Source organism: Protopterus annectens, chromosome 9.part0 (genome assembly GCF_019279795.1).
Source record: "Protopterus annectens isolate FY-2018-M chromosome 9.part0, PAN1.0, whole genome shotgun sequence".
NCBI classification, from domain to species: domain Eukaryota; kingdom Metazoa; phylum Chordata; order Ceratodontiformes; family Protopteridae; genus Protopterus; species Protopterus annectens.
The window spans coordinates 481,405,080-481,422,148 of record NC_056743.1 but is presented as its reverse complement, the minus strand read 5'-3'; the positions used below and the strand labels follow the sequence as shown (position 1 = coordinate 481,422,148).

The following is a 17,069-nucleotide window of genomic DNA, read 5'->3' as shown; positions in this document are numbered from 1 at the left end:
TTTTTAGCACTATATGCATAAAGCTGTCCAGGTCCTCTAGGAATCTTGGCTCTCATCATTAAGCCACAGAGCCGCTTGACCTGTGGGTCAGCACTGCATTCAGCTGTTTGAGAATAGCTGGCTAGGATGGTGATCACTGCAACAGCTTCTGTACTGGTCTGAAATGGAGCCTACAAAGTTAACATAGACAAGGTTTTCTGAATCTCAGTATCTAAGTTATGTCACAACACTTATCAAAATAATCTATGTACACTGTTAACAGTGTTGTCTTAGAGTAAAGAAACAGTACAGCACTGACTTTCTACGGTTCTTTTAAACATAATGAGGTATTCCCACTCTTACAGTCCGACTATTTAAGTAAGGAGTGTGGAGGACAACTTGCCCCCATGAAGGTGCAGTGGTTTGCCCCTCAGCAAAAAAATAAAAATTAAAGTAAAATAAAACATTTTTCACATTTTTATTAGGTGAAATTCATCATCTTTATTCTAAGTTTGGTTATGAAAATACTAATATTTTGTAAAATGGCAATCTGCAATAAAATAGATTCAGTAGGGTCTCTTCAGGGCAATAGGACATACACCAATTATTTAATGGTCTGGGCAACAACATTAAAAGAAATATTCATTAATCTCTATTATAATAAACCCGAGATATATGCTCAGATCCAGAAAAAAGGCATAATTTAAAATCATAATCAGGTGTTTCCTCCTCACATGAGGGAAAACAAAGTGTCATACATAGCATAGTAACCGGTTAAAGAATTATGCATGTAAATAAACTGCATGTTATTCATTTCAAGAAGAATCCAGACAGCAAACAAGCAATGTTCTTTACTTCATCAATTCATGGCTTTGTACTAAGCTTACAGCTAAATGAGACCATTCAAAAGCTCAGCCACATCACCCAGTACTGGTGGGATACTAACAATGTCCTCACATTAAGTAAATTTTCCCCACATATCTCTTATGAAAATTTGCAGTCAGCCATCTGGTCAATCAGACTGGTTTTAAAGGTTAATAAGGAAGTATTCTGCTTGATGGATAAGGACAGCTTATTCCAGAAATAGGTTTAGGTCTATAAAATGCATGATTGTTTTAGCAATGGTTCTATTTAGCTGAAGAGGTTTAAAGAGTGCCAGCTTGTTCATTCACTGAAACCTAAACAGAGATCACCCGTCAGGAGCCTGTACATACAGAGACAGGGCATCCTGTCTATCAGAGTAGTGAAGGATACTGACACCTGACATCTTTTTGGTGAGAAAATACTGAGGACTCTCAAGCTGGTTTAGGAGCTTAGCCAGGTACAGGGTGGATTATATTCATGGGTGGGTCTAATAAGGGATGAATAAAGTTGGGCTACAACTTCTTTGGATCTTGATGAGATAGCACATATGATAAACTGAGTAAAGCAGAAGGAGTTTCTAATCACCACTGAGACTCGATGGTCATATGAGAGTCTGATATCAACATATGTACCAAAGTTCCTGATGATGCTATTACATTCAACTGGAATCTTATCTCTGTGGTAAGCAATAGTGATGCAAGATTTAAGAAAACTATGCTGCAAGATTTAAGAAAACTATGCTGCAAGATTTAAGAAAACTATGCTGCAAGATTTAAGAAAACTATGCTTCAAGATTTAAGAAAACTATGCTGCAAGATTTAAGAAAACTATGCTGCAAGATTTAAGAAAACTATGCTGCAAGATTTAAGAAAACTATGCTTCAAGATTTAAGAAAACTATGCTGCAAGATTTAAGAAAACTATGCTGCAAGATTTAAGAAAACTATGCTTCAAGATTTAAGAAAACTATGTGCAAGATTTAAGAAAACTATGCTGCAAGATTTAAGAAAACTATGCTGCATTTCTTGGTGTGATGGGTCAGCCAACAATTAATACACTAAAACTGGTTTTATCCAGCCCTTGCTGAAGGATTCAGAATGAGATTTGATAAATGTACACAATTCGCAATCATTAGCAAATTTGGCTACCCATAATCCTTTGATATTAGGTTTTATATCACAGAAATACATACCAAAGTGTATGTATCCAAAGATAAGGTCCTGTGGGATACCACTTGTTCCATTTATCTGTCTAGACAAAATGCCCCAAATCTTAATAATAAGAGTTCTCAAAGGCAGCCAATTGCTAATCCAGCAAACTATATATGGGTTACCGTTCAATCTGGAGAGTTTGTCAATAATCACAACATGAGTGATAGTGTTGGAAAGTTCCTGACTTTTATCCATGGTCTAAATTACCCTTCCAAAGAACTCAACCAGGTTCAGCAGGCATGATCTGCCTTTTAAAAAGTTAAACTGGTGTATATTCTGGGTATAACATCACCAATGTCACTGTTTATTAGTTCAGCTATAATACATTCCACAGCTTTATGTAAATAAGATTAGTGAGACTAAAAGACCTGTAATTCCTTGGATCAGTAGAGGGACTAACTTTATGTAATGGCACCACATCTGCTATTATTCACACATTATGGAGATAACCAGTGGAGAGAGACTCGGGTTGAAGAATTGGAGGGTTTTGCTAGTTGGGACTTTAAAATTCTAAGCAAACATCCAGAGATAGTGTCAGGAACTATGGAAGTAGTGTTTTAATTTTGAAATGGACTTGTACCAAATTAATCTCAGGAGGAGCATATATAGAGGAGACAGAGGAGAGGATGGATGGAGTGAAGTTGGTAGAGTATTTGCCCACAAGATTATTAGTAATATTCTTGAGGTCAGAGAAGAAGGTACCATTGGAGATAATTCAGTGCAGACTAGTAGGTTACTTCTAAGTTTCCTGGTTTAACTGAAGAAGGTCATATGGTGTGAGTTAGCTGTAATCTTAAGTTGCTACTTAGCATTACTTTTTATCACAATAAGTTTGAGAGACTTAGCAGTTATAAATCCTTTTTGTAATGATTAAGTGGACATCTTTTAGTGATGGCCAGCAGCTTTTTCTTTTTATTCTAGAATTTGTTGATGTGGATGTTCAGTCATATGGGTTTAGTTCCAACCTTGCCGTTATGCGTAGGCTGGACTGGTATAGATGCCTCACTGCATTTATTCAGAGCAATGAGCAGTAGCCTCAGTTACAAATATTGTTTGGGTGCTATACCATGTGCAATTATCAACAGGTAAGTAAAAACTTTTGTTGTCATTCAGGCCATACAGAAAAAAGTGCACAGCTGAACAAAATTACATCTCCCAAGCTCATGTACAATGTACACCAAAACATTACACAGGAGCAAATAAACAAAAAACTGAGTCCACGATATCTGCAAGCATATAAGCTTCCTCCACCATGCCCGATTCATCGCAGTGGTGACAACAGTGACCTCAGCCATCCTCACCATACTCTCTGCCACCAGCTCAATTTTAATAAGCAACAACTCAAGTCCCAATCCAGTCCCCTCCGACAACAGAAAAACCCAGATGCAAATCCAATCTAATCCAACAGACAAACTCAGAGTCGATCCACTGCTACCTGCAACTCAACAAAACTGCTGTCTCATGAAGGCCTGAATGGCCACAGTCAGACCAACGATCAATGGATCAACATTTTCTAACAAGATCTGTAAATAATAATTGATTTTTTGGTAATTCCTGACTGTAGGAGAGTTATTATGGGGCCACAAAGAAGTTTTTCACAGAGAAGCTCATAGTAAGATGGTCATCTTAGATTAAGGGAAGAAGTAACAAGTAACATGGTGCATCTGAGAGAAATGCTTGTATGGATAGCACAAGATTAATACCTCTGGTGAGTAGGGAGACAATTTGGTCAACTGTATTGGCATTTACAAAATCCAGAAATATCTGGACATACTTGTTGTTGGTAGTAAATGTTTAACAGTTTGTGCGTCAATAATTGAAGTCACCATAAGGGAAGGTATCTTGTTTGTCTGTTAACTTTTCTAACTGGTTGAGATATTCTGTATGGTCTAAAGGGAGTCATAGATGGGGATATACAAGTGACTATAATGTGATAATTTTATTGGGTGCAACTAGAACTTCAACAAATTTCAGATTTGTATCCTGCAGAAGCTGGTGAGGTTGCAAATAAATACAGTTATTCCCTCATAGTTGCTGGTGGATATGAATGCATGATACGCATTGTACCATGGAATGAAGGCACTTCAATGGAACCAGGTGCAAGTATATACATTTGTGTGCTGCGTTACAGAACTCCAATGCCAATGCCTTGAGTAATGCAGACAACTCAGCCTGCATAGTTATGCATGAAGGAGATAGTAGTGCATTATAATGCACTTTTTGCATTTATATGCATTGCAATCCTCCGAGTGGTGCATTTGTCTACTTACCTGTACCTGTCATATCACATCTGCTCATCATTGCCACTTCATGCTCTATGCCTAGTACCAATGTTCTGGCATGCTACCCGTCTCTTTTGGGCAACACCTGAGAATGTACACCCATATGTGCTTGCCAGTGCTACTCTAAAGCAGCCGAAAAACACCGTCAGCAGCAAGCCATGGATGATATCTTGCAGTGTGTGTGTGTGTGTGTGTGTGTGTGTGTGTGTGTGTGCGCGCGTGTACAAGATGGTTGGCATGCTTCCTAAGTAGTCTAGATGAGGAAGAATCTTGTCTGCTCTGTTTTCAAATTTGTCAAGATCTTCACTGCTATCAGCCATTTATTTCACCTCACTAAGCTTACTGTCACTGCAGCTGTCTGTTCTGCAATAATTTGATTTGCCACCACCCTCCAATTCAAAGCACAGACAACTGATTAAAAGGAGTACAGTCAAAAGTGTTGGTCTCATCTGAAGTACACTTCAAACATATAGTTATAACTTTACCTAAGGTTACTATACAGACAATCCCCCCATAAGACAACAGACTTATGGCCAACTTCAGACCACTTATTAAAATCTTTGAAAGACACATTTACAATCAGATCTTGTAACACAAACAAATACAGGCTACTCTGTGATGTAAAAGACTTTAGTACCCTAACAACACAGTATGCCTTGACAGACAGAATTTATAGCAACACAAGCAACAGCACTTCTAATGCAATGATACTGACCGACTGCTTTGAATGCTTTTGCAAGGACAATCATGCACTCAAACGTCATGAATTCAGCATTCAGTCTCAGTCAAAATGCTACTATGTGGTTCAAAAATATTTAACAAATTCTATAGTACAAGGAATTACTGAAGCAACATTTTCTGAGGTAGGGACTTTCAAGTTTAGTGTCGAAGGATCAGTGGCCCTCTGCTATTTTCAGTATTTTATCGATGATGTTACCTTAGATTTCCCCATTAGACATGATCATGCACACAGATGATTCACCTTGACTAATTTTCACGATTTTTCAGAGTTTACCTCAGCTTTTCCATATTTAGAGCTGACCATGTATGCAGATTTACTACTGCTAAGCACCAATAAATCCCTTAGAATCCTACAAAAATACAGATACCAGCCTCAATCAACTAGTCATATGGAAATATAAAAAAGTAATAATCAGCCCCTGTAAATCAGTTATAATGCCTGTGGCCTCTCCTCAGAAACTTTCAAATACCCCCACCCTAAAACTTGGGTATCTACAGAATGGTACTATTCCAACCATTTCACAACAGAGATACCTCGGGCCTAATACTATGTTTCTCACTGGCATTCAGAATTCATACAGAAACAGTGGTCTGTAAAATTTCAGCATAGCAAAAAACATGCTACAAACCCTCCTAACCTTCTCTCCATTGAATCATGACTGGCCATTGCCAAAAAATATATCAATACCAAAACTGGAATGCATTTTACCTATAATCACACTTGTTTTGGCAACAGGCTCAAACTTATTACAAACTACAGACAAGAAATTTAAATTTGTATACTTGACAAATAAATCAACCCATCAGTGCATCCTTCTCATTAAGTTTAAATGATTACAGATAAAATGCAGAGCTACCATATGCTTCAGCACATTGTTATACAAAATACTACAAAGTCTGCCACTACAAATTAAGATATCTGTAAAAACAGCAACTTACTGATAGGCAAAAAAGTGACAACTGTCTCCTTTTAGTTAGACTCATTCAGCTCTACTTCAGGAAAAAAGCTTTCTCCAATACAGAGCCAGGAAATCTGGCAGTTAAGGCATAAAATTAAGGCTATGAACAGTTAATGAGATTGTTCTTGTCATCCAGGATTGGACTCTTGTTAGCCTTCATTTGCCTACCATGTGACTTTGGGCAAGTCACTTAACCACAGGTTGTCCCTATCCAGTAGGCTTACCTAATTAACAAATAAAATTAATAATAATATAAAATGATGTCCTATATGATATCTGCAAACACCAAGCTTTAAGTTTGTTTTTAAAACCCTTAAAACTGCCAATTTAAAAAAAAATGTGTAACTGCTTTAGGGCAATGGATCAATCAAGAAGATGAAATCAAGAAAGCATACTTTGCTAAAACACAACATAATGTATAAATAGGAGATTTCACAAACCAACTAAAACTGAAGATCTATCTACAAAAAACATATAATTAAATATTACTTTATTTAATTGTATTAATCTGGCTGTAAACAGTTGTAAATCTGCACATAAGTGTGATAATTGTGAAATTTAGTTTATACTGCAGGGTTGCACACTACTGTTGAACTAACTTTTTTTTAACACCTCTAGTGTTCATAGTAGTATATGTTTAATTATGTCAACTGAAGACTTCGTAGTCAGTTAATAATACTGTACTGTCTTATTGGTATTAATATATGTCATATTTACTCTTTAAATACCTGTGCTATCTCTTTTATTCAACATAAATGATTCACGTAATCTTATTCACTCAGAACTTGGGTCATAGCTAAATGGGGTGAATGACTAATCTACCTACCTGCTTAACAAGTAATAAATAAATCAATAGAGAATGCTTAGAAACAGCTTAATTGTATACAAAAGAGAAGTTGCAAGGTCATACAGACAAAGAGTGTTTGTGAAATTCTGTACATGACTTCAGTCCTTCATATTTTGGGACTGTTAATAGGTATGGGAAGCACTAAAATATGGGTGTTATGACTGCATTATATAATAGTGTATTCTGCCCACAGTTTGCGTCTTTTGGGTCTTCCCAGTTAGGGGTCGCCACAGCGGAACTCCGGTCCGCTAACGATTGGCAGTTGATTTTTACGTACCGGCTTGCCAGGCCTGACGCACAACCTTCAACGAAGGTACGCCCATTCAAGCATGTCTCCATGCAGTAGATGCTCTAGCTGAGAATCGAACCTGACAGCGTCTTACTGTGAGGCGATACAGAGAGGCACTGTTACTCTAATTCAGAATGCAATCCATCAACAAAAGCTCATTTACATGCCCTGTTCATAATTTCTGCATACCAGTCAGATTTGTACCTCTATTTCCTGTCCACTATATTTTTAAGCCTTATGGGAATTTTTATCTTACTGATGGGCACACATAGGGCAGCTGTGCACTACCAGAACTACTATGTCATACCACATAGATGGCTGTTGCATGATCTTGATGAAACATCACATTTATTGCAGTTTTACTGAGGTCTGTGGGTATATGTGCATACATTTTATATGCATATATATATATATATATATATATATATATATATATATATATATATATATATATATATTGTTAAACATATATTGTGTCAGTTTGCTTCTGTTTGTATTGCAGGCCATTTGTGATAATGTCTAATTATACTTGCATCCAAATTCACATTTGATATTCAGATATTCATAGATCTGCTTCATTATATTTCTGTCAGACTTTAGGTAAGGTCTACTGCCACGATGTGCTACTTGGTACATATGGTATTTTTAAATAGCTTGCCAAGACATACTTATATTTTAATGTTAATTTGCTTTTATTCCATGAGTCTAGCTTGCCTTTAGTCTGTGGTAACAATCTGTCAGTACATGGTGTCTGGATATTGTCTTTGAATATAGGAAAGCTATTTTAATCATGACTAAATATTAAACAAAACATAAATTAATTAGTCATAAATCAATCAAGTAGAATTGGGAACGTAAAGAAAATGTCTTAGAATTGTAAGTTTCATTTGTTTAAATTCTATATTAAATCAAATTATGGCTATATTCTTAGCAATTTAAAGGAAATAGTTGTTAAATGTTCAAAATATTTAACTTCTAAAACTAAATTATATATAAAAAAGATTTTATTACATTATTAACATTTATTTCTCTATAGGAATTATATTAAATTTCTTATGGTCCCCTTCCAAACCAAGGACTGCACTCAAAAATCATATTAGAAGCTGGAATAATAGGGCACTGGTTTCTTACACAGAGTGATTTTTAAGAAATGTATTAACTGGGGTAGGACACATCATAAATGATCAGTTTCTGGAATGCAGAGAGTATCAGAACTACATGTAGTGAGAAAAAGCAAGAGTGTAATGAAAATCTGGATCTGTTCAATACCATTCTCAGCTAACAGAAATATAAAGAACATATACAATTATAATATACACTACTTACGAGGTATCTGCATAAAAACTACAACTATTGTTGCCTGTGTGAGAGGACAGGCTAGTTGAATGATGTGAAGGATGTTGGAGTTTGAGTAGTTGGAGGGAGAAGTTGTGTTAAGCAAAAGATTATGTGAGTGAGAAGTTTGTAAATTGGTGCAATATGAGAGACAGTAAGAATGTTACTGGGAGGAGAAGGAAAGGTTGATACAGTTCAGGCTAGGTGACATGACAAGAGTAGAGGCGATCACATTTGGCTGATTGGAGGAAGTGTGCCTTTATTTGAGTTCCAAATTTAGGGTAAGGATGAGGGGTCTTTTATTTGTGGGGGAATTCTTCCCTAGAGTTTTGTACCTAATAGAGAAGCAGAGATCTGTACAATGAAGTTTAGCTTGGGAAGTAGCAGTGTAAGGGCTGGCAGAGTGGTTGTGGCGTCTAAAGCTATAGGACAAAGACGGTCTACTTAGTTTAGTTGGTAGTAGGTAGAAGGCTGGTTGATTAAAAATTTGAATAGCTGGGAAGGTTATCAATTATTAAAGCAGTATTTCAGTGAGCAGCTATATCAAAAGACTGCATGGAAAGAGTTACATGTATCTTTTTGTAAAAATAAGCATTTTAATGTAAAACTGTCAAATGTGTAGACTAATAAATGATTTGTCTTTAGTCAATTATATTCAAAATAATACTAAATTGACAGAATCTCGGTTATGAATATATTAAAGATAATTAAAATATTACCTATAGCATCTCAGTCTTAAAATACTGGCAGTATTATATCTATCCAGTAAATAACATTCTGAGACTTATAGTCCCTATAGATGGATCTAAAGAGTTTGAATGGAATAATACTTGATGAATGTATTGCTTTAACTTTTTAAAATTCTGAACTACCAGCTTTATCTGTAATTCAATTAAAATGGAATCTTCATAATGAACATGGATCAAATGATGTCTTCTAAAATTCAACAAATTCTGTTAATTTTAAGAGAACATTTCCAGCACATTTTAAATGTGTATCTAATTTTGATAAAGCTTTAAGTCATATCTCCAGTCTATACAAGCTTTTACTAGCTATAAAAAAACAAGTCACATTAAATAGTTACGGAGATTTTTAACTCATGGTATGGAAGATAAGCAGATTCTATAAATTGGAGTTCTCTGGTTGAAGCATCATCCTTATTCTTGACATTGTTTTATTTGAAATATTGTCCATAGAGCTTTTTATATTTATAACAATATAGTTAGACATCTAAAGTTAGCAATTTTATCAACTAAAAATGCAAGGCAACATATTTTTATACATGTGAAATTCTTAAAATTTTTGGAATGATATGAAGCACTTTTGTATTCAGTTTTCCAATATTTATTTATATTATACATATAAATATATTTTTATTGATTATTCTAGATGTTTCAGAGAAAGCTACAACAAGAAACTGAATGAATAGGTCTCCTCATCTTGCAAAACAAGTTAGAATTATAACCAGTGTAATAATAAGGAATAAGTATGAAACAGACTGAAAACTGTTCATCTTAGATTTTGGCCAAAGCTGGGATATTATTAAGAAAAATGTAAATATAGTATTTTACATATTTAGTGGTTTATGTATAAATTTCATACATCTTTAGTAGAACTTAATATTTTGTATTATTGACTTTCTTAGCTTTTTCTTACTTTTCTGTGTATGTTTATGTCAGATTATAAAGTTTTTATAAACAGACTTCATATGGTGGAGACCATATTTTAACTTTCTAAAATCACTAAGACATCAGCCACAAACTTTTCAATTCAACAAATAAAATCTCTCAGCTCTTCAAAATAACAGGGAAAATGTAATAAAATGTTTCATATAGATAGACTGAAGACAAAAATTCTAACTCCATCTGTTACAGTGGCTTATGATTACTTGTACCTGACTGAAGGTACCCTATTAGAAGAGCAAAGACGTATTCTTTCAAATGCATCTTGGTCGAACTCAAAAGCCTGAAATGGCAAAATATCAAAGCGGCTTTTAAGCAAATTCTTTCCCTGGGAAAGAATTTGCTTGGCCGCTTCATTACTTTGCTGTTTTCGGCACTGTAGTGCAGTCTCGAAGTTGGTATATTTAAGCAGGGGGGGGTGTGGGGGAGAAGCTTCCCACTTAATGTAATCTTTAAAGTGTTTTATTTATTTATTTTTTTTTTTTTTTGTTGTTGAACTGCAATTTTTTTCCCTAGGAAAAGAAATCGCTGTTCTGACAGTTCGAAATTGTAAGCTTTCACTTACATAGGGTCGATTAATCACCGTTCACTTTTTTAAGCATTCTGTGATCTAATATAGACCTTGACTGAAGTTCAAGAATGAAAATAAAGCCCAACTAGTCTGTAATCCAAAAATCTTTGTTTTAACTTTCTCCATAAAACAGAATTTCTCAATTCAAGTAACAATCTCAAACAAATTAAAAGAAAAGGACAACATGCCATTTGGCATTTACATGACTAATCACTAAGAGCAGCTGGAGCATCCTCAGAGGTTCCTCACAAAGAAAATATGTGGGGTAAACTACATGAACTATGCGGACAGACTAAAAGCCTTGTCCCTTTACTCTGTCTCCTACCGACTATTAAGGGTTGACTATGCCTGATCTACAAGGCACACACAAATCCAGCCCTGATGGAGCTGCTACACATCCACAAGTCAAAGAGCATGAGGGTCACATGATCTAGGGATCTAAACTTAGCAACGCAAACAAAACATGCTGGAGAGACATTTGTGTCAAAGATTGCCTCTTTGGAATAGGCTTCCTATTCACATTAAGCAGAGCCCTTCCCTGGCCCTCTTCAAACAGAATTTGGATTAATGGATGAGGAATCACAAATTCACACCTTTGCAATTTTTTAACCAGATGGATGGACCCAGGCTCACAACCAAAACAGTCATTTTATTGCATACAAATATATTTCATAAGTTAAGAATTGTAAGAAATCGCACATGCATGTGCTTTATATACATATATATATATATATATACATATATATATATATATATATATATATATATAATGTTACATACACACATACATGCGTGCGCAAATATAGTGCATTTGTACTGATTCACTATACAATCTCAAAATACTGAAATATTGCATTTCGAGACAGAGTAGTCAAAAATCCACATACCTGAAAACTCAAAACCATGAACAGCACAATTGTGACCATACACACAAACACACACACACACACACACACACACACACACACATACAAACCAGCACATAAACGCACAAACATACACCTACCTAACTACAGTAAAACAAACAAAATAATACACACAAAAACAACATAACACAAAAACACACCTACCCTACCTATAAGCAGGGGGGCAAGCCCCCCTGCACCCCCACATACCTCTATATATACTAACTCCAAGGTCACAGTAAACACACAAACACACAAATAGCACCACTACACACAATCACACACACTAAAATCCCTACCCAATACCCTTACTCATACACCACTTACCTGAAATCCCAGATAAATCCACAAACTGCACTGCACATCACAAACCCGACACCACGATAGTGGAGTCAACATTTCCACATTCAACATAGTGCAGTTTCACGTAACTGCACTTTCAACTATTCAGTCTCAAAATACTGAAATTTGACATTTCAGTATTTCGAGATTGTCTAGTGTATCCATGTATACACATGCAAAAAAGAAGGGCTGTTTTTTTTTTTGTTCATAGTTTTCAGTGCATTAACTTAAATACTGCTGCATTTTTTGAGTATGCGGCTACAGTGATTTCTGTGTTTATAGAAATTCGCTTGCAGCGCAGCCATGGTGTCAGTATATTTTAAGTCTGGTGGTGCGGGAAGCTGCAAGGAGGCTTGCCCCCTGCAAAAATGTGTTTCTTTTTGTTTGTTAGCTGTTAGTTTGCTCAGTGTTTTATTCTTCAGTAATAGATGAGTTAATTGTTTTTAGAATTTGAGTTTTTGTTCACTGTTTTGATGTTTGGTGTTTTAAAGGTTTGATGTTAGATGATATACTGTAGAGTGTGTGTGTGTGTGTGTGTGTGTGTGTGTGTGTGTGTGTGATTTTTTTAGAAAATATCCAGTGTGCTTAAACACTATTTCTGAAGGAAGATGATTGTGTATAGATAGTACCAATTTGGAGAAACCACACTCCAAATACTGTTTTAGAGTTAACAAATTAAATAGATTTGTCAATTCCAATTAACAGTCTCAGACAAAAATGTAAAAAAGGACAGCGGAACATCTCTATCAGTAAGCTTTAAAAAATCTGGACACAAAAAAGACTCTGCCAGAGACAGTTTCATGCTATGGTGATGTAATTCACCTTGTCAAATAAACCATGAGCCTAGCAACAATAAAAATGCTGCATTATTCAAAATAATACAAATTCTAAAAGCCTAATTATCTAAATATACAACTTGTTTTAAATTCAAGAGAGCACCTGATAAATTTATTCTAGTTTTAAAACATCATAGCTTCTTGCCCAATTTAAGCCTTAACATAGACTTAAGCAGGTAATAATATAGCAATAACCCATGCCTGGGTGTGGGTAATGCTGGATTTACCCACGGTTGGCGTGGTTTGGTCATGAGGGCGAAGCCCGAGTGGCCAAACAAAGCCAACCATGGGTAAATCCAGCATTACCCACACCCAGGCATGGGTTATTGCTATTATACAATGACATTATTTAAGAAAAATATAATTACTTTTCTTAAATAACGGCATTGTATAATGCCTCCTTGCTGCCCTTCTGCAGCTGTCTGGTATTCTGCGGCAGTTCTGATGTACTGCTCATGCGTATGCCTACGCAGTACATCAGAGCTGTGGGCAAAAGCAACGGAGAAAGCAAGACCTCCGTTGCTTTTTACAAACTGTCTCGCTATGTTAAAAGGAGTTTAACATAGCGAGACAGCTTTAAAAAAGCAACGGAGAATCTCCGTTGCTTTTTTTAAAGCTGTCTCACTATGTTAAACTCGTTTAACATAGCAAAACAGTGTGAAAAAAAAGAGTTATAGTAATGGAAAAAGTCCAGGCGACCGGACCTTTTTCCATTACTATAACTCTGATTTACAACGTGCACGCTGACCAATCAGTGTGCATGTTTTTGAATATTTAATGGGGGGTCGTTGTATAATTAAACCATAATGTAATTCAGCTTTAAACAATAGTTGGCATTCTACATCCAACTTTAAAAGTACATCTGAATAATCCCATCTTAAATGGCTCCTTCTTGCCACCAAATAAAACTTGATATTTAAAATTATAAATAAGATCTGACATCTTCATATGCTTGTGTAATACACTAGTCTCAGAGCAATTTTTAATATCTCTCAAATGTTCTGTAACTGTAAAACTTGGTTCCATTTTTCCTCATGTAATGCTTGCAAGAACCCCCTCGTATACAACTTGTCATAAAACTGTTACAGTCACAGTACTGATGTAGTGTCTTTTTTTCCACTATAAATGAATACTGCTATATCATTTATTTAACTACATTTGGAGTATAACTGACATTTTGTGTGTAGCCTTATAGATTGAAAATGTGTAGTTTACTGATGTAATATGACATGCTGCTTCGAGAGGGTTTTATGCAGCAGTATGTAGAACAGCAATCACTAAATTTAAAAGTGACTAGTTTGAGATTTTTCTGAGTTAACAGGATCGCTGAAGGTTCATAAACATTTAGAAAGCCTGCCTTTAAGGACTGTTCCTTCATGATGCTATACTACATTGAAAATATAAACGGAAAAACAACCTGGAAACCTCCATCACAGTGGTAATAAACCATTGAATAAAAGATGGAAACTGAACATAAAATAAAAACTGGACACAGAGAAAGAAACACACTTTTAATAAAATTAAAAATAAAAATAGTTCTTCGGAATAAAAAATGTTAACTACTTCATTAGCAGAGCATTTTCATTGGTTCAGTAATTTATGGGTTTTCTGTTCAAGTGTGTATGTTTGAACATTTTTTCTTCTGAAGAAGACCTATTTTTATGGTCGAAAGCATTCAGTCGTATTAAAAGTATGTTTGGCTTTCGCTGTGTGTCCAGTTTTTATTTTACATTCAGTTTCCATCTTTTATTCAGTGTTTTTTTTATTTACATTGGAAATATGCCATCTTTTGTAGATTTTTGAAGCCACTTATCAAAATGAAACCATGTTACATTCAGGATAGTAAACATTTATTGACATGTCTGTGTGTTTATATGTCTGTATGTATGTACAACAAACAACACTGTACACCTGGGCCAGCTTTTTTATTTCAAGTACAGTGTATTTACAATGAAAAACTAAAGTTCATCTGTAATGCAAAGAGGCACACTTCTCTTGTTATACTTCTGGTTAATTGCAGTTCAGTTCTGTTTGTTACTCCACTTTAAAGTCTGTCAGTGTAATACAAGATTCCTTTCAAATAACAGACATGATATTGCAGACCTGGTCAAGTTGTCTTGCAGTTCTCAAATACATCCACAGCCATGCTGCTAACTCTCGAGTAAATCCAGACTCCAGATACTCAAAGTAGAGCCACAGGTGGTCTAGCAATTTTCTTGGTACTTGTACATCTTCTGGTCAGAGCCACCAAGAGTCTCCATTCATAGCTTCAAAATACTTCTGTGCAAGAATAAGGATCTCTGATCTTATGAGCTTCCATCCATTCATTAAACCATAACTTTTCCAAGTGATTAAAACTAGCCTCTGCTTTTACAGTTTTACTGTCGTAGTACATTGTCTATAGACGCCCCTATTCAGTTATTACTAGAATATGTGGTGCATTAAACAGATTAAGCAAAATAGCCTTCCTGATACATCAGACAGCTACTGTACTACAATGACTCCCATCCCAGTATAAACCCACCTGTTTTATACTGAATGGGATGGGTCACGGGACCAGGATAACCCTTGCACATTCTTTTACCCGTTGCTAGGCTTATTTGATGATGAAATAAAAGGCCTTTAGGAACAAGGCCCAGGCACACAGTTTAGTGTTTATATTCTGCTGTTTGTACATCTATTGCAGGGATGCATGGCCAGTTACTAAAGTCAAGCTATATCCCAACAAATAATAATGCAAAGTAGTTAGCGCCCACACAATAGTGAGACATTCTCACTCTGTGTCAAAGTTTCTTGGCTCTATTTTATTTAGCTTCATAATAACAACAACAATAATAATAATATCTATTTAACAAATTAGTCCTACTGGACACACAAATGCTTATCAGGGGCAACCCACGAGCAACGTCTGGCTAAAAGACTAGCTGGAGGTCCCACAGCAGGCAAATGAGGGCTGAGGGAAATAAACCCTGTACCACAGGAACTACACCTCACAGTCTTAATGCTCTACCCCATCTGCCAAACTTCCTACTTAGGTACACAAGAAAGGCTTATTAAACTCAGTGACAACCAAGACTTTTTGGCTTTAAACACAAGCTAATTTTCTGTTGCTTGAAAGCCTGATCAACTTCTATGGTCCACCTTAAGGTCTGTCAAAGGATTGGCTGTGGTAGAAGAACTGAGTATGACATTTCCGTTGTAGCCTGCTGGACACTTAGAATGCTTCAGTTGTCATTTGGTACTGTGTGCAACCCACTTTTTGACAGCTTCTGTTTATCCATTTGCATCTAATTACCCCCTCTCCCAGTCTCACACCAAAAACTATCTGATTTCTAACATACAAGGATTAGTCCTGTCAGTAGAATTCAACACAACTTTTGTTTTGGATCGATGCGACTTCCAGACTTATGAATAAAGTACTACATTATCAAAATATGAGTACTTGATATAAAGTTTCAAAACTTCATCAGTGAGCCTCTGAAAAAGAGCAAGAGTTCTGAAGTCCAAAGAGTAAAAAAAGGATAAAGATAAGGACCTTCTGGAGTGGGGCATGTGGACTTCTATCTGGTTTCAGGGTTTGGGAATGCCCATTCCCCTTGGCTAAATCTAAGGTGGTAAATAATGTTGCTTTGCCAAGCCTGTCTATGAGCTGATCCACTCTGCACATTGGATATGTGTTAAATATGAATATTTAATTCAGTTTTTGGAAATCGTTACAAATCATCACAAAATCTTATGGAGCCATCTCGGTTAGGGTCTGAAAAAATCAAGCTGCACAAGTTGCTTTAGGACACCTCAGTCATTTCTTTATTGTTTTCCTTTGGGACTCTGGTATCCTATATGGTTGTAGGAGTCTCCCCTAACATAGAGCCAGTATGATGCTGCACTGAATCTCTTCTACCAAGCTGCTCAAGAAAAAAATTATTTCTCAGTAAGAGATCTTTTAATTTTTTGTGTCTGGGTCTTAGCCAAGATTTGTCTGTTTGGCCATAGAATTCCCTGATACCTTACCATTGGTATCCATGGCAGCACTCGGGCAGACTACAGACATTTTAGCTTCCCACCATGGTTTTAGCACATTTATGTAATTCTATATAAGCTGCTGTGGTACAGTGGTAGCGTTGTTGTCTCACAGCAAGAAGTTCTCCCGTTCGATTCTCGGCAGGAGAGCCTTCTGTGTGGAGTCTGCATGTCCTCCCCGCGGTCGAGAGGTGTTCGAAAGACATG

At 36.0% G+C, this 17,069-nt stretch overlaps 1 protein-coding gene across 1 annotated transcript in view; it reads left to right on the top strand.

Moving 5' to 3' along the window:
* The window catches only part of ANTXR1 (ANTXR cell adhesion molecule 1), a 1,493,128-nt gene that overhangs the window by 1,207,166 nt on the left and 268,893 nt on the right, over positions 1 to 17,069 (top strand). The gene's annotated exons all lie outside the window — the stretch shown is intronic.